This window comes from Mycetomoellerius zeteki, unplaced genomic scaffold (genome assembly GCF_001594055.1).
Source record: "Mycetomoellerius zeteki isolate Tzet28-1 unplaced genomic scaffold, Tzet1.0 scaffold70, whole genome shotgun sequence".
Taxonomy (NCBI): Eukaryota; Metazoa; Arthropoda; class Insecta; order Hymenoptera; family Formicidae; genus Mycetomoellerius; species Mycetomoellerius zeteki.
The window spans coordinates 471,813-494,625 of NW_017257720.1; the positions used below are offsets into that span (position 1 = coordinate 471,813).

Here is a 22,813-nt window from a genome sequence, read left to right on the forward strand (position 1 = left end):
ACGTGCCGTCCGTCCGAAGTTTCGCGACACGCGCGCGACGTCGTGTCGGGGAAACGCAGTCTCCAATTATATTATTATCGTCTTCGTCACCACCGCGACGTCCTCACGGTAGAAAAAAATTCGGATGGTAGAGTAGTGGTGTGCGACACATGACTTGTTTCGCGCATTCCTTCCCCAGCTACACATATCGGTATCCAACAAACCGGGAATTACAAATTTTATTTCTAATTACAAATTTTTATTTTCGATTTATTTGACTTAATTTGCGATCTATATCACGCGATCGCGTGTTAACACGTCATTTTTCATCACATACGGAAACAAAGCACATGATAAAAGCTTCATTCGATAGTAACTAAACATGATTGGTTGATCTTCTTTTTCCATCCGAGAATTTCGGGACTGACTGATCACTGCATTCTCGTCATTGGTCATCTTTAACTCGCTCGCCAAATGCTGTCGAAGTCAGGTGTATCCTATGACTTCCTGCATCGTACCTTCTAAAATATATCAATGTGGATTTAACACCATACGGTGTCTATATAATTCTCGCTGCGTTAATATTAACGCCAACACGATGAGAATTATATAGACGCCGCATGGTTAAATCCACACCGATATTTTTTATAACTATATGAATAATTCTCAATGGGTATTAATATTAATATATACATCGCATGGTGCTGAATCCACACCAATATTTTTTTATAGAGTGTATTTTTGCGAAAATCTAGATCTGTGGGGTCAAACAAACGTTTGCAGGAATCGTGGAATTTCCAATCAACAACGCACAGCACGCAGTTCGTTTGAAACCGTTGTGCGCAAACATGCGAATATTGGATACTTGATCAATTCATTCGGAATTCGGACCAGTGCGGGCGTTCAATTCGCGTTTGAAAAATGCGTGGCCGAGTCTGACGAATAATACGGAATATATGTGACGGATAACGGAAGCGGTGTTGCACAAAGTATGATTTTCATTTGGTGTGATTTATCGCTATTTTAACCGCCTCTAACGTTCCGTATGTCTCCTACACAACCCGGATCGTGCGCAGTATAAGTCACGTGACTGCTTCGACTGTGTATGCAATAAATTTTACGACCTTCAACTGCACATATTTCTTAGAATATTTGCGCGAATGAGCAATAGAGCGTATCGCAAAAATAAGATTGGTATGTCTTTTATATAACAGAGGAAATCGCGATTCCGGAAATGCAATTCACCTTCCCGTATATGCAGTCTTTGCCTTTTTGATGAGGAAAAAATTTAGTGTGCCCGATGAATACAAATATTTGTAATTAAACTCCAAATGGTATTTATTCAAAATTTTCACATAAAAAATGTAATCATATCATTCATTCAAAATTTTGGGTTTTCAAAAAATATTTATTCACAAAGAAAATATGGATATTTAACGAGTGTTCATATTCATTCAAACAAAATATAAACTGAAAAAGAAAGCTCCAATAAGCAATCGTTATCCCTTAATTATAACCGGCACTTTGATGACTTTAAGTAAAAGAAATGAATTTTATTTATTTTTGTCATTATAATATTCAGATTTTATAAAACTTAGAAATTTTGAAAAATATTTTAGAAAGTAATACATCTTTATTTATAAATATCTATTTGATAGAGCGCCATATATATTCCGATATAATTCCGGTTACATCACAGTAATGTTATAAACATTTTATAAGATATTTTGGACGTGTCGTTCATTATGATCATGGTTGCTAGGTCTCGAGCATTGTACGGCTGGGGCCCGAAGGTCCATGTGCTGGAAATTTCATATTTCGACTGGAGACCGGCCGATTGTTTCATTAAAAAAAAAAGAAAAAAGAAAAAGGCGTAGGGTTTAATTCGTGTTTTGCGACCACTGTTATAGACTTTCTTTTTGTTATTAATATTTGACCAACATAAAGTATCAACACAATTACAGAGACCTTCTTATTATTACAAGATTTATACATACAGTACGAACACAATTACTTTTTTATTATTAGTAAAATAATATAAACTACGAACATAATCGCAGACTTTCTTATTACTTTCCACGTAATTTAAATATGTAATTAATAAATACCCCACGCGAGCGAAAAACTGGAGATTTTTCCCGTCTGCTGGAGAACTGGAGATTGGTCCTGAAAATTGGAGTCTCCAGTCGAAATCTAGAGACCTGGCAACCATGATTATGATCTATGGACATTAAATTCCGAGATATATTATTTATTCCCAATAAAAATGTCTTTGTTTAACCCATAGATTAAACAAGGATGCCCATCGTAGTCGCGGACTAAGCGCACAGTGTAATCGTAGCCATTGTTTTTATAAATTTCTGTTTTCTCATGCAGGCTTGTAAACTATGTGCAGATATAACAGAGTAAAAGTGAATACGAAACGAAAACATTCGTAATCATATTCAAAAAATATTCATTCAAATGGAATGAAAAAGTATTTATTCATTTCTTGACGAATAAAAAAGAAGTGTATTCGAATGAGTATTTTCTTTCATTTTTTATTCATTTATTCGAACATTAGGTGTATTCATCGGATACACAAGGAAAAATCTTTGATCATGAGCACACTTTCTAATTTTCGATCGTTAATGACTCAAAGATCATTTGCATTTTAATGTCGAATTAATTTATTTGACTACGCGAATCGAACAGTTTTGCTAAAATATTTAAAGCTAGATACAGAGAAATGATTTTGTTTAACTATCAAAATAATTATGTAGAACGCTCAAGCTAATTGCTAGAATATAAAAATTTTTTATAGTATTGCTCATCATGCTTGAGATTTCTGCATAATTATTTTGATAGTCTAACAAAATTATTCTCAGATCTGTACCTATTTTTAGATATTTCAGCAAAATTGTTCTTTCTGTGTACTTTTATTTGTACTTGTACTTGTATATATATATATGTATTGGATTATTTCACTACGCTTTGAAAAAAAAATGCGCGGCATCTTTAGAACATTTTGTATAATAATTCCTGCATAATTATTTTGATCGTCTAACAAAATTGTTTTCAGATCTGTATCTAGCTAAATTTTTAAATACTTTAGCAAAATTGTTCTTTCTGTGTATTTTTACTAGTACCTTTACTTTTTTGTATTGAATTATTTCACTACGCTTTGAAAAAAAACGCACGGGATCTTTAGAACCTCTTGTCTTGTATATCAACTATGACTAATAGTCACATGGATCGGACGAGCTGCATTTGCGCACCTCTTCATAATGCTTGACAGATAAACGACGCGATCTTTTCGGCACGATGACGAAAGCGTGCGATAGTATAATTTCACGTGTCATTTGTGCCATTTGTGAACAGTTTTAGCATCCTGAGAGAATGCATTTTTGAAAAATACTTATTCCAACTATTCATCTTTTTGCCACCGTAACGGAATACGATTTGTGAATGTTCGATTAAACGAATCAACTTTACGCGAGAAAAACAAAGTTCGTGCTACGTCGAACGCGTGCCGCCGTTTGTAAATATTCATGGCACATGAATCGGCAACTTTGGAGCAATATCACGACCGGCGCTAAATCTACGCGTCTTTCGTGTGTGCGCTGGACGCTCACGTGCAGCGTATGGTGATCAGGATTTTAAATTGCGAAAGTGAACGTTAATGCAGTTTGAGTCACCTCATGTCGTAGAGTAAAAATCGATACAGTAAATGAACAAATTTATAAGAGTATTTTTATGTATAAAAGATAAACAAAAAGTAGAATTATTTTAATTGAATGTTGATTAAGAAAATCATTCTCTTTTTATATGGAATCTATTATATCAACGAAAATTTAAATTTATAATTTTTAAATCTGAGTCAGTGGATAATCATTGGTTGTGTTCAGCAGAAAAAGCATATTCAAGAATTTACAACATTTGCAAAGCTGCTTTTTCTGCTTAACGCAGCCATTGATATCAGTCTCAAGTGTGTTATTGGGTAATCAGTGAATTCACGGTGAAATTTTCAACTAAAAAATTATGAAATGCAGATTTCCTAAACTAGCTAATCTTGCTTTAGTACATACATTCAGTATGGTATTGCCGTATTGGAACGTGTAAATATCGGTAATTATATAATGCTCAAACTTTCTTTTTCAATTAAATTTTACTGATTATCTAATGGCATACTTAGGACTGATATCAGTGATTACCCAATGATTTAAATTTACAGTCCCTGGCCACATTATTATGACCACCTTATCTTTTTGCACTCTTTTCTATTTGGTTAAATTTTAAATATATATTATAATGAATTTATTGAACAATTTTATATCTAATCAATTAATTACAACTTGGCAATGTTAAATCAATTATATTTTATTATAAAATACAGCAAACAAAACATGCAAAATAAATATAAATTGTTGTTAGGCATGTTAATGAAGCATATTAAGCTTTATTAACATGTCTAACAACAATTTATTACTTACCGTTATATTTTATTAATATTAACAATTTACGTCACGAGACAAAGTTTTCTAAATAGAGGTTATATGTAACTTTGGCGTGGTTAAACAGTTGACACATATCAAAATGGCGATCTATGTTAGAGTTGCATGCCCAGTAATTTAAAAAAACAGTATTGCCCCACACGAAATACAAATCTTTCTACCACTTTTTATAAAAATTTGCCAACTTATCATAAAAATATCGTAAAATTCAACAGTGGTCATAATAATGTGGTCAGGGACTGTAGAGAATATTAAAATTAAATATACAATCGAAATGCTTGTTGTTTAAAAATGGGATATCCGCTTGTCATGTGTGCTTTGATTTAATCGAGAATGCTATAATGATAACAATGAAAGATATGTGTGTGAATTTTTGAAAACGATTATTTGTGCGAAATTTGAAACGTGACTATATTATTTCACTAATTTGAAGAAATGGGTCTGGATATCTCCACGGCACTCTATCGTATCAATGGTAAGACTGTCTATTATTGAAATCTTTGACTTATTAATTTTTTTAACTTATTAACGGGTTATAAACGGGCCTATATTTTATATATAATTAATTTCGAGACGTACAATAGCACCATAATGCTGATGATAACTCGCTTTTTTAGAAAGAGAAAGCGACCAAATTCAACTAAAGAGAAAATTTGTATTAAATTTAAAATATTTTACATGTCAAAATTTAGTTAATTTAACACAAGACGAATATGTTAGAAAGTAACACAAATATTTATAAAAAAATAACACAAAAAACGTAATCCAATGACACAATTCGTAAACAATCGTATTTCTTCATTAAAATTAATTTTATAAAATTAACACATTTTATCTTATTTACCTTAGAATTTACGCGTTTCAAAATACATTTTTTAATAATATAATATATTATAGGACTTTATATCTACACATTTTTTAATGTTATTTGTTCACTTACTTATAAATCGTGTTATTTCAACACTAAAAAATGTTAAATATTTATTTAACTGATATAATATAAAATGTTCAACTCAGTTATATTATATTAAATTAACACTGGGATTGGAAATCAATAAAAACAAGGATTTGAGTGAATCGTTTCTAATACAAGTATAAAATGTTTTTTACTGTATATTTGAGATATTAGATAAGAAATGTGTTAATCTTATACAATTTTTACATTTTTATGAGCGTCATGACTGTGCGCATTTTTAAGCTGTCCTGTCTACAACGTGGAACTAAGAAATATGCCCAAGGCCAGTCGCAGAATGAAAAGTAAAGATAAATAACGCGATAGTGCTCTGGCACTCTCCTTGTATAACGCACTGTCGACTGACGTTTCTCAAATATTGGCTGTAATCGCGTTTAATTACAAACGCATCGCGTGTAACGAGTGAGAAGGAAAAGATGATGGTACTTCATTGAAACGATTATACGCGTCAGCTGATCCAGAGAGTCCAGAGAGACAGTTACGATGCGTGTTATGCAAGTCTCTTATATCAACGATTCCCAACTTGCATCAAACATTTCGCAATACTCTTGAGATACTCTGCATTCATTATAATTTATGTTTTTTAACATTATAATAATATTAACATTGTAATTTATATTTTTTAACATTATAATAATAAACTAATAATAATTTACTCACGCGAGAAAAACGGCTAATATCTCGTCAAAATATGAATATCCATTAACAGGAATAAAATGAAGTGGTGAAATTTAAATAAAATCTCTTTAGGGGGGAAATTGGCTTTTTATTTCATCTTTCAATACTTTATTGAATTTATTTCACCGTCACAAGCGTGTTACGTACGAAAAAATTGGCAAGTCGAAGCGAATTGGCAACCGCTGTTCCACGCCAACGCGAGAAAAAAGAGAAACTCATACGCGTTTAACGTAAACGCGTACAAGTCTCTCTCGCGCGTGCATGTAAACGCGACTGTTTGCCCGGAACATGATTTGCATCATTCACTTAGGCGATGAGTAATGAAGGAGAGAAGCGGCGATTGCAGCCAGTGATCGTTGCAGCGGCTCACGCCTTCCTCTCTTCGCGAGCGCGGAACCGAGAACGCGCACGTGCGCGCACGCACGCACACACACGTGTAGATGCACGTACAACTCGGCAAAGTGAGTCATCTCCCTTCTTTCGCTGTTGCATCTCGTCAGCCCGATCGTAATAATAGAACGAAATTGATTCACCCGAGGAGCGTCGACGAAATGTGTTTCGATCTCCTCTTCGTAGGTTGACATTTGACGCGCATTCGTTGATGATGCTGCGTGCCGCACTGTTAGGTCTGCTCTTTATCAAAGAATTCTCTGAACTGGTGCACACGGTGCAATAAGTTGAAGTAAAACAAACTATATTTACATACATAATAATATAAGAACAGGCTCATTGATTCGCATGCACCGCGTACATGCGAGGATTTATAACGATGATGTTGTATCTATAACGGCTGCATTAATTATCTTCCAAATCGAGACGTTATTATCATTGCAAATATCATTGCAATCAGTATTTTATAATCTTAGTTAAGATAACATTACTAGAGTGTGATCAAAGTGAAGAGTATATTAATGGCAATAAGTAGATACAACCTTCAATTATCTCAAAAAATTATTCAGGTATCTCCGCAATTGCTTCTCTCGCTTTTTTTATCTTCAACGAAAAAGTCCAATTGAAAATAATTAATATCTTACGTTAGAGAGCACGTTGATATAACGTAATAATTTACTTATAATTTTATATTTAATTTTAGTGAAATGAAAACATGTCAGAGATTCTTTAATAATACTGCTCCTAATTTTTGTTATTATTTAACAACAATACAGTGTCAAAGTATTCAAAACTTTAACAGCCACAAAATATTCCTCGGTCAATTACATAAAAAAGCTTTCGGTATGCTCGATGAATCGAGGGAGAAACGGTGCAATATTGCCTCGTGTGGCATTATCTTGCAATAGAAATTGCAGCTACTCACATTACAGCTACGAAATCACGCGTTCAAGAATTCGCCTACCTCGGCATGAGATTCGAGACGAGTAGCGAGCTGCTACAAAAAAAGCAGCTTCTAAATGCTTTATTTGCGTCAAATGTTTGCACTTATGTAATAAATTTATCGCGCTATTCCATATAGTGAGAAGGACGAGTAAATAAAGTACGTTACATTAAAATTTTAAATTAATTGCATGATATAATTATTTAATCAAATTTTCATTTTTTGGAAATTCGGCAAAGGACCCCGCATCAACCTTATGGGTTTTGGCTTAATGGAAATTGTCTGAAAATTTAGTATGTTGTCCTCTTTACTGTCCTGAACAAATGTCTCAATGGGCACAAAGTCTAAAAATGTCTAAAAGATTCGAGTTATAGAGCGCTAAAGTATCAAAATGCGTCTATTCGCTCGATGATAATCGGTAAGATTGTAACATATTCATGTATTTGCGAGACCGGGAATCGATTCAGTCAACTAAGGCAAAGCTGACACAAACATTATACATATAATATTCTATACATATAATATATTATAGGATCGTATACAGGGCTGGGTATTTTTGCATTTAAAATGCCATTTAAAATGTAATTCTATTAAAAATGCTAAATGTAAAATACTGAAAAAAATGTATATTAAAATGTATGTAGAGAAAACCATTTTGTATATGAAAATGATTTAAAATATCTATTTATCCGTTTTACATATAAAGTGGATTTGAAAAACGTTTTGCATTTTAATTACATTTTTTAAGTATTTTATATTTGGCATTTTAAATGATTACCCAGCCCTGACCGTATATGTGATAACACAAACTATAGAAATCAAAGCCCTAAAGGTCTAGCTGGATCTTAAATGCTTCTATGATTCTGTGAATTTATATACTACGTATGTAGTCCTTTTTGAAACGCGCGCCGAAATGATTTTTCGGTCTTGAAACACTAATTCTACTAAACTACCGCAGTAATATCACAAGTTAAAATTGACTAGCAATTTTAACAATTTTTTGATGCTTTTTCGCATCTTCGAAACGATCTTAATTATGCGGAGTGACATATTAAAATCTGTAAATAATTAATTCTTATTGCAAAAATATTACCTCAGCCGGGAGTCGAAAATCCTCGAAAAATCATTTCGAGTGCTGATCAATTACTTGACTTCCAGTGGTTCTTACTTTAGAATTATTGAAAAACCTGACTTGTGGCATTTATCAATTAAGAATTATCACCATCGTATATACAGGATAAACTACAAAGAGATCAGTTAGAAGAATTCCAAGTAGAAATGTTGCGAAATCAAAACCGATTGCCGGAACCAGGATTGATGAGGGTGAAAGCGTTTTCGAGGTTCCGCAACGCAACAAAGCATCAATTGTGGATCTCATATAGACCTATAGGTGATGACGAAGTGGATGATCAGTTAGAAGAGAATGATGGAATCGAAGTAGATAACAGGTTAGAAGATGATCTACCCATACATACTATTGTACATGTAGGTCTGGTGCTTGGACACTTGGTACGTGCGCACATGTTACAAGTGTTCTATGGTTCCTAGGATACGCTCGGAATCAAACAAATATTCACTTTCCTTCAACTAGAATGATTAAAACTATCAAGGATGCCAGGAACAGACCACAACAAATGAATCCAAGATGATCTCATTATATTCCTTGTATCGCTTTATATTCATTATATCGCTGTACCTTATGTGTGTATGTTATTAAACGAGAGTTCTTTAGTAACGAAAGTGTTGTTATTTCCCAAAACCACAATTACGCCTGGCGCGAGCATAACAATATTACATGTATAACGTTTGTGTCAGCTTTGCCTTAGTTGGCTGAATCAATTCTCGGTCTCACACGTACATGAAGACGTTACAATCTTACCGATTATTATCGAGCGAATATATTATAGACGCATTTTCATACTTTAGTGCTCCATAACTCCATAACCTAGACATTTTTGGACTTTGTGCCCATTGAGACATTTGTTCAAGACAACAATGTTGTAAGGACAACATACTAAATTTTCAGACAATTTCACCGAGAGTGAAAACCCATAAGGTTGATGCGGGAGGATTATAAATCCTTTATAAAGATGATGTACTGCGATCTACATAATGTTCTATTATTATGCAAGAGAAAAATAATTCACATTAGTTCGATTCTTTAATCTGGAAATAATGAGGTGTTTTTATACTCCACAAAATGAAAAAATGTGAAATGTCAAGTATTGTTTTGGGAGTATTTTTTAACATATTTTTTTCTTCTGTAATAATTTTTTACCTTTAAATACGCAATTCTATTAATAAAAAATATTATATTAATTGAAATCTTTATTTTAGAAATATCTACTGTTATAATAAACTTCGTCCTCATTTAATTTTTTTTTTTTAAAGAAAATCTCTATAATGTTCTCAAATACTAATAAATCAGACTACCATCAACATTATTAAATATCAAAGGAGCAATAGTAATCCAATCCCTTGAGTTAAATGACATTTTGTTATTTTTAACTTTCATATGTCAAAATGTAAATCCATTTCTGTAGTTAGTTTCAAAGTAAACAACATCCATATTAACGTATACACTTAGTAAATAATATGTTAAATTTCAGTCAAATTTAATATGTTTTCTTGAATTAAATTGTTTAACTCCATTTGTTTTAATTAAATTAACGTCATATTGAGTACAAGCAGTGGCGATCTATAAAAATAACTAAAAATAACTTAAATTAGATACAATTTGACGTTGTGAATTTAACAGTAATATAATATATGATATGTTATCAATAACAGTGATTTTACGTCCTAGGTGATCGTTTACTTAAAGAAAATCAGGTGACTCCGGGTTAAATATCCAGATATGATATCTCTCCTTCGTCTACATTAATCGTTACGTTATTCCGTTCACACGCTTTTGCAACTCGAAGTTCGCCTCAGCCCGACGAACGAGTGAATAAGCGAGCGAACGAGTCTTTTGGAACCGGCTTGAGAGGATTTTCGAGTCTATCGATTCTCTACAGAGTTATCCAATATACGCATCCGTTTAAATTCTATTTGCTCGCGGTCGATTTAGTTGCGCGACTCCGCGCATTTATACTCAAATCAGGTCCGATTTGAATATCGATTTACCGCGTTGTGTTACGGCTATTTCCGTTACGGTTTTTGCTGCTGCGTTAAAATCGCAGTGAAACGTATCGCGGAACTGATATATTATCGTGTCCAGCATTATCACCGACGTATTCTTATATTATTCCGATAGTCGCACGTAGTTTCCCGACGAGACTATGTTGGGATAGCGCGATGTGCTTAACACCGCGCTTATCACTGACTCTTAGAACCGACGATACATGAGCTGACATCGACGTTGATCTACCTCCGTGCTCGCTTACACTCGTCGACCCTGACCGAGGATACTGCTCTCGCAACCGGCTTGCGAGTCGCTACCGCCTGTGATTTTTGCAAAGCTTCTTTGTAGCTCGGGTGTGCGACAGCATGGCAGTTTCTTCAAATCCGCTTACCTGCCTGCTTACCTGCTTGTTTATCTGCCTGCTGTCATTCGCATAGCTCACGTTATTTGCGGTCGCATAAAATAGCACCTGGAATTCGGAAGTGATATTTGTCGTCGCTACAATGTCGCATATCGTCCTTGAATGTGATTGAACGTCGAATATTTTTGAATTATATAAAAGAGGGGTCAAGCAAGATAGATGACAGCTGAGAACATATAAAATTACGCGAATGATGCTATGTTTAAAGTCTGTGATGGCATAAGATGATACGAGAAAATAATTTATAATAATATAATAAATAACATAGTAAACAAAAGAAAAAATAAATGATAAAAAATTTCATCGATTAATAAAGCTGTTTATTTTTTTAACTATAAATTCTTTCTTTAACTATAGATTTCTTTAACTATAGATAGATTCAGATTTTTATTTATATGAATAAAATGAAAGAACATACACATATACACACGCAGTATACGATCAGAGATTCAATTATTAACTTAACATACTTAAAAAAGATGTAATAAATTATATCTTGAATTGAACTTAAAAGCATGTTTGAAAAACAGTTTATTCTCTTATACAGAATATTCCGGAAATTATGATACAATCAAGAAAAAAGTGATTTTCCTCATGTAATTCTTCGAAAATATAGAATATAATCTTTTCATGTAAGGCTCCGTTTTCAAGAAAATCGAGTTTGAATACCGTCTTCAATTAAGAGATTATATCGTAGAAACGTTTGGAGGCGAAAGGGGGGAGAGAGAGAGAGAGAGAGAGAGTAAAAGAATTTAAACACATCGTTCTAGTACAATGCGTTTTTAATTTGCCGAACAGGAATTTGTCTGTGACATGAAAGGCGATATTTTTAACAATTTTTCAATTAACAAAAGAAATACATTGTTGAATATTTAATATAATGCAATAATTTACTTATTGCATTATTTTAAATTATACCAAAAACAGATTGACATAAAAGTAGCGATAAATAATCCGATTGAATGCACCAAGCAAATTGTGGCTAGTCAAATACATAATGATTATTCAAACTCGTTTTTTTTTCGAAAAGCTCTGTATAACGAAAAAATTTTATTCTGTATTTTCGATTCACTTTTTACATGTGAGGAATTATCTCTTTTCTGGTTGTACCGTTTTTTGGAACACTCTGTATATCGAGGTTTATTTTATAAATAGTATAAATTAATAAATACATATTTTAGTATTCGTGTTTGTATCCGCGGAAGCTTAAATTCGGAATAATTGATCATCACATAAAGAAGCATGAGATCATCTCATTCACATAAATGAGATCGTGTGCAGGAAAAAACAATCGACCACGATCTCCTTATAGCGACCCTGCAAACGCGAACTTTATCATCGTTGACGATTGCGAGCGACGTTTCTTTATACAATACGATAACGCGACGCATTCTGCTTCTCGGCTTCAAGTCACGTTCGTGACGAATAAAACCGCTAATCCGTCACTTGGCCGTTCGAGTTGCACAATTATCGGCGTCTTCGAGAACGATGCTCCATCATGTGGAGATGCTTCACTATGCTACTTTCATAACATTGTTTTATCTTCGTACATATATAAATATATGGACATGTGCGTGCCTCGTAATCGAATATTCGACGCAAACTTCTTTCAAATATTGACTCTATCCGTCATAATAAATGTCGACTGCTGCTTTATTCTATCATGTACGTCACGCAGATGTTCTACCCGCAATATTTCAATCGATTACGCATCGAGTAATTTCAGGTCGCTGGAAGTAGTTATCGCTTCAGGCGAGCGAAACTTTTTTTCCGTGTGCTCTATTTGCATGATTCTAAGAAATGCTTGCAATTTAACTGCAAGAGTAGAATTAACCAGGAGTGTCATTCCCAACTGAATGGGCTGATATTCATTGTAACACAATGCAATTATTCACGTTTATTTGATATTTATCAACAATGCGTTTAAAATAATGCAAGTAATGTAAACAACCCTGCAGTATGTATTGCATATACATATTGATAGATTGTTGGTTTTCTTATATTCTGTTGTTTATAAAATTAATTGTGATCAATGTGAGGCGTCGTATATGGATCCGGCAGACTTTTAAAAACCCGAATTAAAAAGTATCGATGTTATTAACATTACTGAATATAGAGTAAATTCAGGCACGATTTTGATTAGGACAATATTAAGATCCGAGGAAAAACATTAAACGAAAGGTTAATTTCGGAAATGATTTTTATTCAGAAATAAAAGCAAAGTTTAAATTTTAAAAAAGGATACTGAATTATTGAATCCGTTATATCTCGATCTTTTTACTAAGCCTGATCCCTTTATCTTTTATTCATTATATTTATTTATTTATTATTATTCTAATAGTTATAAATATACGTTCACTTGTCTTGGTATTCTTTTATTAGTAAATAATATCTCGCAATAAATGTTTTATCGTACATGCCTTTGATTTAATAATTCATAAGATCTTTTATTCTAATGTAAATTTTTAAGCAATTTGTAATCCAAGCTGAGAGATATTTTATCAATTGATATTTTAGTTTTAATTTCTGACTATCGAATTATGTACTCTGCTAAATACTGACAAATACAATAGACAGTTGATGATCTTATCTTTGAACTATTATTTCAGATTTTAAACTCACATACTGACATACTTATCTCCGGCTCTACAAAGCGCCTCGATTACACTCTCTTAATGTACTAAATTGTAATATAATGCTCAATACTTAATTTTGTTAATCTTATGATTACACTGAAGATGATCTAAACTGTAGTCGAAACGTTTGTTACTTATTATTGTTAATATTAACATATATCTACATATTTACATATTTTTTACACCCTACTTTCCTGTGTCGGTTTACATTGGCTTGCATTTTTGATTTATGAAATAATGCATGTATCCAAATTAATTGAAATGGCAATTGCAAGATAGCCATCTAGGTATTATGTTTCTTTCATCCTATTTCTCGACATACGATTGTCAAGAAATATGCTTTTATTCCAAAACAGAATCTTTTGGATAAAAACATTGCGTCGGCACTCCGGCTCAACTCGGAAACCACACACAGTTATAAATAGTTTCGTGCACGACCGCATGTTCTTTATTATCATTCGATGAGGTTGGCGAACAGATATTGCGTCCATATTTGAAACGCTTAGTCACGCGACCTCGGTAACTTGAAAGGCTTCTCTACTAGTTCTCCAATTAACTTTTAAAAAATATTGCCCTAGATGCCCGAAATGCGCGCTTCAGAAATCGTTGCGTGCATTGTTATTAAAGAAAAGGGAAAAAAAACAGGAAACCTCCGCGATTTCTTCAGACCCGAAATGTTCCGCATGAATTCGTCTAGCTATTCATCACGTAAAGAGATCTAGATAAATTTTCCGCTCTACCACGCAAAACATTGAGTTCTTTAGAGTATTTTTATATCATAGTTCGCATGGGACAAGGACGGCAATTTTTGCAAATTGCTCTGGAATAAAAAGATATATTTCTCTTAACTAGCGGGCAGTTTTTAGTCTCTGACAAAATGATACATTTTTTGTAATAGGCTAAATATTAGGTATATCAAATAGAAAAAAACATTTCTTCTCTCTCGCGCATCTCAAGATTAATATTTCTTACAAATTCATTATTATAAATAATGAATTTGTAAGAAATATTAATCTTGAGACGCAAAGAAATGAAACGCGCTGCTGTTTTGATCATTACTTGAAAATATTAATTGTAGAATAATTTATTGTATTGTATGTAAGCTCAGTTTTTAACCGACTTCAAAAAAGGAGGAGGTTCTCAATTCGACGCATATGTATTTTTTTAATGTATGTACATTGATTACTCCGAGACTCCACGATTGCGTGGTTCCTTTTTTTTTAGTTGAAAAAGGATACTCTCGTGAAAACTTGCTGAAGATATTAATTTATATTTGCATCATGTTGTAAATTGTGTAATTTTATCTCCCACGTATAAATAGAAAGAATCACAAGTTCTTTTGCAGTGTTTTAAAATATTTACTTATTTGTTGCACCGTTATTAAATTGATGATCACCTTAAAATTTGTGGCATTTTTCAGCTTATGATTGCGCTTCCATCAATAATCGGCGTACAGTTTATGTAATTGGAAGATGTTTCAAATTTACATATAAATATTTAAAATTTACATATAAATATTATTATATGCACTGAGATTTAGCTTCGACTAATTGAGTGTATTTGATTCCTTATATACGAAAACAACATTATCTAAATTCATTGCAATGAAATTTCACTCTAAAGAAAATTAAGTCAATCTTGAAATATTGGCCCAATCTTTAAAAGTGAGATTCAGTTTAAAAGTTTTAGATAGCAGTTTGCTGAAGTATCTAAATATTTAAAAACAGATCTGAAAATAATTTTGTTGAACCAACAAAATAATTATGTATTATTAAAATTTTTTGGAACATTACTCGTTATGCTTCATTTGATATAATTATTTTGATCAAACAAAATTATTTTTAGATCTGTTTCTAAATAAAATACTGTAGCAAAACCTTCTTTTCATGTATTTATTTAATTTAATCACGCAAGTGTTAATTGAAATTATCTGCTGTTTAAATAATTCTCTCTTACTGTTTCCATTTCTAGAAGTAACGAAATCAATTAATTCTCGCTTGACATTAACTTAATCTGGTAATATTTACGGGAACGGCGTATAAGTGTCGTAAATGCGCACTCACACCTCTTTTGGAATGAAACGCACTCGCGCGTTACTCATGTATATCAGTTATTACGGGAACCACACATTTATGAACAGATAATCATCAAAAGATCGTTCCAATTAACATCTTAATTTCGCTTTACGTACCGAATGTCTCTCAGCCTATAAGGATTATTAGCGCGGCGGAGGTTTTACGCGCTCCACCCATTCGTCGCGCACCACGGCGAGATATAATTACACGCATGCACGCGAAACAACATCGCGATTTACACCCACGACGGACGGTGAAAGTACAAATGACCGCCGTCTGCATACTTATGCTGTTACGTTCCCTCGTCGGTTCTTACGTCGCGCGATTATCGTACCGAACTCTCTCACGTTACATTCGCGCGTTACATACGTTAATACTAAATAAAGCGCCGATAAGTATCTGCATCTATACCCCAAGACACGCCGCATTCTTTCGCTGTCGGTTATTGTGCAGTCGTATAATCGAATTGACAAGTATGTCGAAATGAATGCGGTCCCTTCTTTCCGAGAAAATATTAATATGCACGCTCTATACGCCAGGGACTTTGTATGTAAAACTTTGCGAAATGGTATTGCCTCATGTCATTGTAATGTCGCTTCCTAGCTTACGAGATTTACAACTTCGCAGAGAGACCACCGTAATCATTGTGTGCACAATAATACTACATAATAATGTTAATTTATTGACATTTATTTCCGTAGAATGATCTAATAATAGCAATATGATATGCGAGTATTGTACTATCTAATTCACATTTTCATACAAGTAGTCTTCCTTTCTTTTCATAATAATGAGAATATTTAAAAATATTCTTGGTACATTCATTCATTAGAGATCAAAGTATATAAATTTAAATAAATAATAATAATGAAATAAAAGTAAATTTTATGATTGAATATAAATATTCTGAAATTTACAAGTTCACAGGATGATAGTGCACATTTTGAGATAGTGATGAATCGACAATTATCGCGCGCCGTAATTATAGCGAACCATACCGCGTTGAACTGCATATCGTGCGGATGTGCATGTTTTACTCGGTTATCAGGAGTAGCCATTTTCAGACTTGCAAATTTGTTGATAAAAGAAAGAAACACTCGATCATATCACTGATTACGGCATTGATTTTCTGAATTTAAAGATATACTAATATATTGTTATTATTCTTTCTTTTATCAATTAGTATTAATTGATTATCGCGTTTCATTTAAGAAATACGATACGCTTCATATGCATAAAAATTGTGTCACGTAACCTTCATTTTTGAAATTTGAGACTTTTATATAGCAAAGATAAAAAGAGCAGTATATCATACACGGAAAGAACGGTTTTGCTAAGTATTTAAAAATTTAGTTAGATACAGATCTAAAAATAATATTGTTAGACCATCAAAATAATGTAGGACGCTCAAGCTGGTTGCTAAAATATTAAAACTTTTTGCAGCATTACTTGTTATGCTTATGTGTTTTACATTCTTATTTTAATGGTCCATCGAAATTATTTTCGGATCTGTAGCTAAATGTTTTAATATTTCAGCAAAATCGTTTTCTCCATATAAATTTAAACAAACATCATCCAAAAACAATTGTATTATGTCGGCATTATGAGAAGACAAAGCCACGAAATAAATACGTGGCGTGGAAAAACACGGAATTAAAAACATTCAAATTTACTTTCTAGAAAACTTTGTTTTCTGAATAGCTGTTGTAACAAATATACAGAGCGATATCAGATATGTATATCGTATATACAAAAAGAATAGTTTTGCTAATGTATCTAAAAATTTAACATAGATACAAGTCTAAAAATAATTTTGTTAGACCATTAAAATTATAATTAGACTCTTTAGATTTCTTGGAGTGAAATTTCACTTCAAAAAAAGAGTTAAAATATTGCTACTATTAAGAGTGAAAAATTTGCACGCTTGAATAAGAGTGATAGATTTTCACTTTTTTTTTTTGGAGTGAGATTCATTCCAAAGGAAAGAAACCTCATTCCTTTTTTGGGGGGAGGTGAATCTCGCTCCAAAAAAGAGTGAAAATTTGCCACTCTTATTCAAGAGTGCAAGTTTTTCATTTTCAATAGTGGCAGTATTATAACTCTTTTGGAGTGAGATTTCACTCCAAGAAATTTAGAGAACGTTCAAATTACTAAGTTAAGTCAAAACTTTTTGTAGCATTATTTATTATGCTTGAGATTCCAACAAAATTATTTTCAAATCTGTGTTTAACTAAATTTTTAAATACTTCAGTCGTTCTTTCCGTGTAGATTCTGAGAAAATCGATGATCAAGGATTACTGCATGCGAATCGATGATCGCTGAATCGATCTTTCGCCGCACTAAGCGCGCCTAATAACAGTTACGATGCCGAACGTGCTAATGATTCATGAAACAGCCGCGACCCGTAGTACTCGGCGCGACGAAATTATACTATACGTATACTATAATTATAGTGCGCAGTCAGCAACGGTGCTCCCACCGCGTGGCCGAGCGCCGTCCAATGCCGCAGTGAAAAGTGACGTTAGTCGCCAGCCTCTCCGAACGAGTGGTTACGCCCCGTGCAGGGTCAGACTCGCGGATCCGCACCGCGTATCTAGTTATGTTTACGCGATCAGCGTGGATACCAGGCTGAGAACGTCGTCGTCGTCGTCGTCGTCGTCGTGGTCGGTTCCGTCGTCGTCGTCGTCGTCGCCGCGCGCGTGTCCGTCCCTCCGGAACCAATCGCCACGAACAAGTTGCCGCGGTGGCTCCCGTTCTTATCTGCACGACGAATAACTTAACGACTCCTCGTATGAACAACGGTCGTGCTCGCTGCATGCATTTTCCACGCCGTGTTACGTGACATTCGCACGTACGTCGATCACGAATGCAATAAGACGTCCGGTGCGGAGAACGTGCGAGGAAACTTGGTGAAATGGACTCGGAGTATTGACTACTTATCACGATCGATCACCGGCTTGTATTCGCTGCTCTTCGGATTTGCCATTCGTCCAATCGTTCGTGAAAATATCGAGAGCGATAGCGTTCTATCTATCAACAGATGCTTTCTGCGATCTGACGGAGTCCGCGGGAGTTCGGATATGTTATCGCGAAAACGTAACATTTCGATAGTGGTATTATCAGTCGCAGATTCGGCGCTCGTATTGTCGCATCGCCACTCGATTACGTGTGACGCTTCTGATGTGAATTAATGAGCAGTTTTTTTTCACCGTTTAAAAAAGCACATACGTACGTAACGGTATTGTTGGATGTTTTTTTCTATGAGACAGAAGAATATTTCATCCTCGGCCACTTTATTCCATAAGCGATACCGCGTACGACAGCAGTTCCTGGTGAAAAAGTGTGCGGTCACGTTACGTTGCGAGAGGATCTTAGGAGTGTTGATTTTGTTAGCCGAGACGCGGCGAGCATGTTAGCTTCCATTAGCTGGCCGTAATTAATATGCGCTAGCGCGAGAGGTAAAGCCGAGAGGCCGGTGACTATTGTGAAAGAGAGAAAGGAACATCTGGCGCGTAGCGGAGGTGCTAAACACTTTGCAGCAGACTCTAAGAGTAGAGTTCGATCTCGTCCACGTGTCTTCACGGCGGACTTCGCCAAGTCACGAAGATCCCGAATCCCGAATTTGTAGACTTTGCGAGAAGCAGTTTGCACGCGACGACAAAATTTTTGCTCCTTTTGATGAATGCTCCACTAATGTTAAAACGAACGGAAGCAACGTAATTATTTCAACGCTATAAGACTGAAGAGGATTAAGTCGAGACTCTTCGCGAAACCATCAAGCTCTTCGATGAGCTTGAATGGCGACGATGGGAGTTATCGTATATATTCCAAGTAGGTAATTTCGCTTCATGATGCATTTAATTCTTGTGCATTTCTTCCTGTTATTTCATTTCATTCGAAAACTCAAGCTGGAGTTATTTTTTTTTTAACATTACATCTCTAAATCTTTTACAATTACCAGAATGATATTAAAATATCTAATATCTATTGAGAAAAATATTGATTAAATTAAAGTATCAAAATGCTATTCTTGTTGAACTCTTCTGTTGGTTTGAACGAAGCATTTTTCTTACGATTTTTTTTTTTTAGTATGATATTTCCGATAAAGAGACTTGAAAAAAAAACAGAAACGATATCATCGATGATGCGACTTTCGAAAAGCATTTCACGTATTTTCCTATCGCTTATCTATCCCGCGGCGTAAACGTTCACTCAATATCCGGCCAGTAGAAATAAAACGTGAAAATTGCAACGTCACTCGAATTTTCATACCGCGATCGCATTGCATGTTTATCGACCCTGACTTCCACGACCAGGAAATCAGAAAAATATGGATAGCGTCTCTCAATCCGTGCTTTATGAAAAAGATAGCACATGATATACATATGTATTTACATTACCCGATCATACGATCTGCGTCATCGATGCGATACGCCGACCTATATGACAACTCGAATGGCTTACACGCACCGCTAATGAAATCATCTTGGGAATAATAAAATTAGAATGAGAGTTAAATAAGGGTCTAATGAGTTTAGATGAATAAAAACAAGTGTTACGTAACGTGGCATCGAATTAAATGCGCGGCTGATCCTTGAGAAGTAACGCTTGACGACGTGATAACGTATTGTCTGCGTCATGCTGAGTCATGATAATTTGGTACCTACATACACACACACACACGTTCGCGCTTACAAATTGATTAAGAATAATATGAGATATTTTTTGTAATTTTAGAAATAATATAACGAATTTGTGAAAAATGTGTAAATAATAAATAAAAGATTTTTTATGTGAGTAGAATTATCTTCTCTAAAGAGCATCTTTTAATAAATTCTCGAATAATATAAAATATTTAAGCAGTGTATAATATTATAAAGACTGTAAACTACTAATTTATATAAAATATGCAAATATATACACAATACTAATAACTAATATCATTTATAACGAATGGAAAGAATATGTATAAAATTAAATTGAAAAAGCAAAACAGAACAAGGAAGGAAATTATAAAGTTCGATAAAATCTACAATATTGCGAATGTAATTCTAGGAAGCTCGCTCTTATCATCTTATTTACAAAAGACGGAAATGAGAGTAATATCTTTCGCTAACATCTATCGTTTGAAAGCATGATAAGAACGATTTATCTCATATGTAATATTTAGTAATCAATGACAGATAGCATTTTGTGCTACAAATTTATGCTAGAAAGTTTTACTGAATTAGAACTATATATTTTTATCTTAAATTATTTTATCACGATCTAGGAATAAATTATGTTTTATCATAATATATCTTGTGATTAAGATCTCGTGAAATTGCGAACGTCTATATTTTTTTATTTGTTTACATCCATATTTTTAAATATTATATTCTAAATATAAATAAGGAAAATAAATATAGGATTAACCATGCAATATGCAGAAGAGCAAGTTAAAAAGAATGTGGCGCATTTTCTTTCTCGCAAGTAGTTGATAATGACGACTTAAACCTGGAACTAGTCACGTACAGTTCGGTGGTACTTGGTCACGCTGACTGCTTCCGAGAACGTTGTATCAGCTGCATTGTATCTAGACGCGTATTCTGTGTCATTTTAAGGCGCACGTGTACTATTATGAAAATGAAGAATTCTCGGATGATCTCGTCTTTGTTATGCAAATCGTATAAAAATCATGGCACTACCAATATAAATAAATAGCAATTAAGTTCAATTTTATATGATATAAAAAAGTTTTTCTCTAATGTTAAACGATGATGACTTTGAAAATATTTAATTTATTCATCATTGTGTGTGTATGTGTGTGTATGTGTGTGTGTGTGCATTGTGATTATAGTTTTGCGGGTAGTATCGAACTAAACTGATCGTGAATTAAAAAAAGTCTAGCATGTTTACGAAGAAAATAAGATAAAGTTAGAGTGGCCATTCATAATTATCAGTTTTATGTTTATTTTAAGTAAAAATAGTATTTTTATAAGGTACAGTGTAGTTTAATAGAATTAAAAAATTTGGTAAATGATATTTAAAATATTTAAAATATTTTTAAAAATATTTAACATCTAAAAGATTCAAAAATTAAAAGTTTCTACTTGTCGAAAGATGACCTGTCTTTATTTGACTTTACTGACAATTTGTGAAAATAATTTACTGGCAAAAATATTATAAATAAAACTATTGAACTTTATTATGTATATATCGGTTGATATTTGCTTACAAAAATGATAGGACTTTATCTATTTATATAATGAAACAAAAATCAATCATCTTTCAAAATAACTGTTCATAGGTCAGTGAAGAGCTTGCAGTAACTTTATTTCTTGTAACTAGAGCGACATTGTTTGCAACAATGATAATCTGCTGATAACAGGATTTATGCCAATGTATCTTTCCTATATGTTTGCATGCGCCTTTTTCTTGTCAATTTTATCTCGCACAATCGCTATGGATTTTAAATCCGATTGATGTTAATAGCATGTTTGCATGTTTGACGAATGACACATCCTATATTTTTTTATTATTTTAAATTATCAAACTCCCTTGCATGTTATATGAAATTTTTTAAAAATATATATATTTTAAAAATAAATTTATATACATATTATAATAAATTTGTATTTTTATATATAAAAGTAATGAAATTGGCATAAAGTATAATAAATAAATATCCTGTTATACATATACATTATAAAACGCATGAATTACATCAAAATGATTTCTTTGGTCAATAATGAGACAGTCTATATGTGATAAATTTCATATTTTTTTCTTCTTTTTACATTAACGAAGAATATTCCACAGATATTGTAATTGTAAAACTTGCGTATGTTGTAAATAGTCGTTCGTGCAAAAACCGGTTGTAGCAAATGTCATGTTTGCGAAGAAGTGTTTGCTATCGAAAGACCCGAATACCGATGTATCAGAAATTGCATTCGTTCATCTGTAAAACGCTTTTTGTAGTCACGTTAAACTTGACGTAAACACGATGTTTGCGAGTGAACGTTACGTCCCCGAAGAATTTTCACGCAAAATACAGACGATGGCCTACTTCGGTACGCATGTGCTTTTAGGATTGTAGACACAAAGCTATATTTACAAAGA

The 22,813-nt window shown here is 33.4% G+C and overlaps 1 protein-coding gene across 3 annotated transcripts in view; it reads left to right on the top strand.

Annotated features, from left to right (window-relative positions):
- cnc (NFE2 like bZIP transcription factor cap-n-collar) overlaps positions 1 to 22,813 on the top strand; it is a 127,713-nt gene that overhangs the window by 101,102 nt on the left and 3,798 nt on the right. The window lies entirely within an intron of this gene.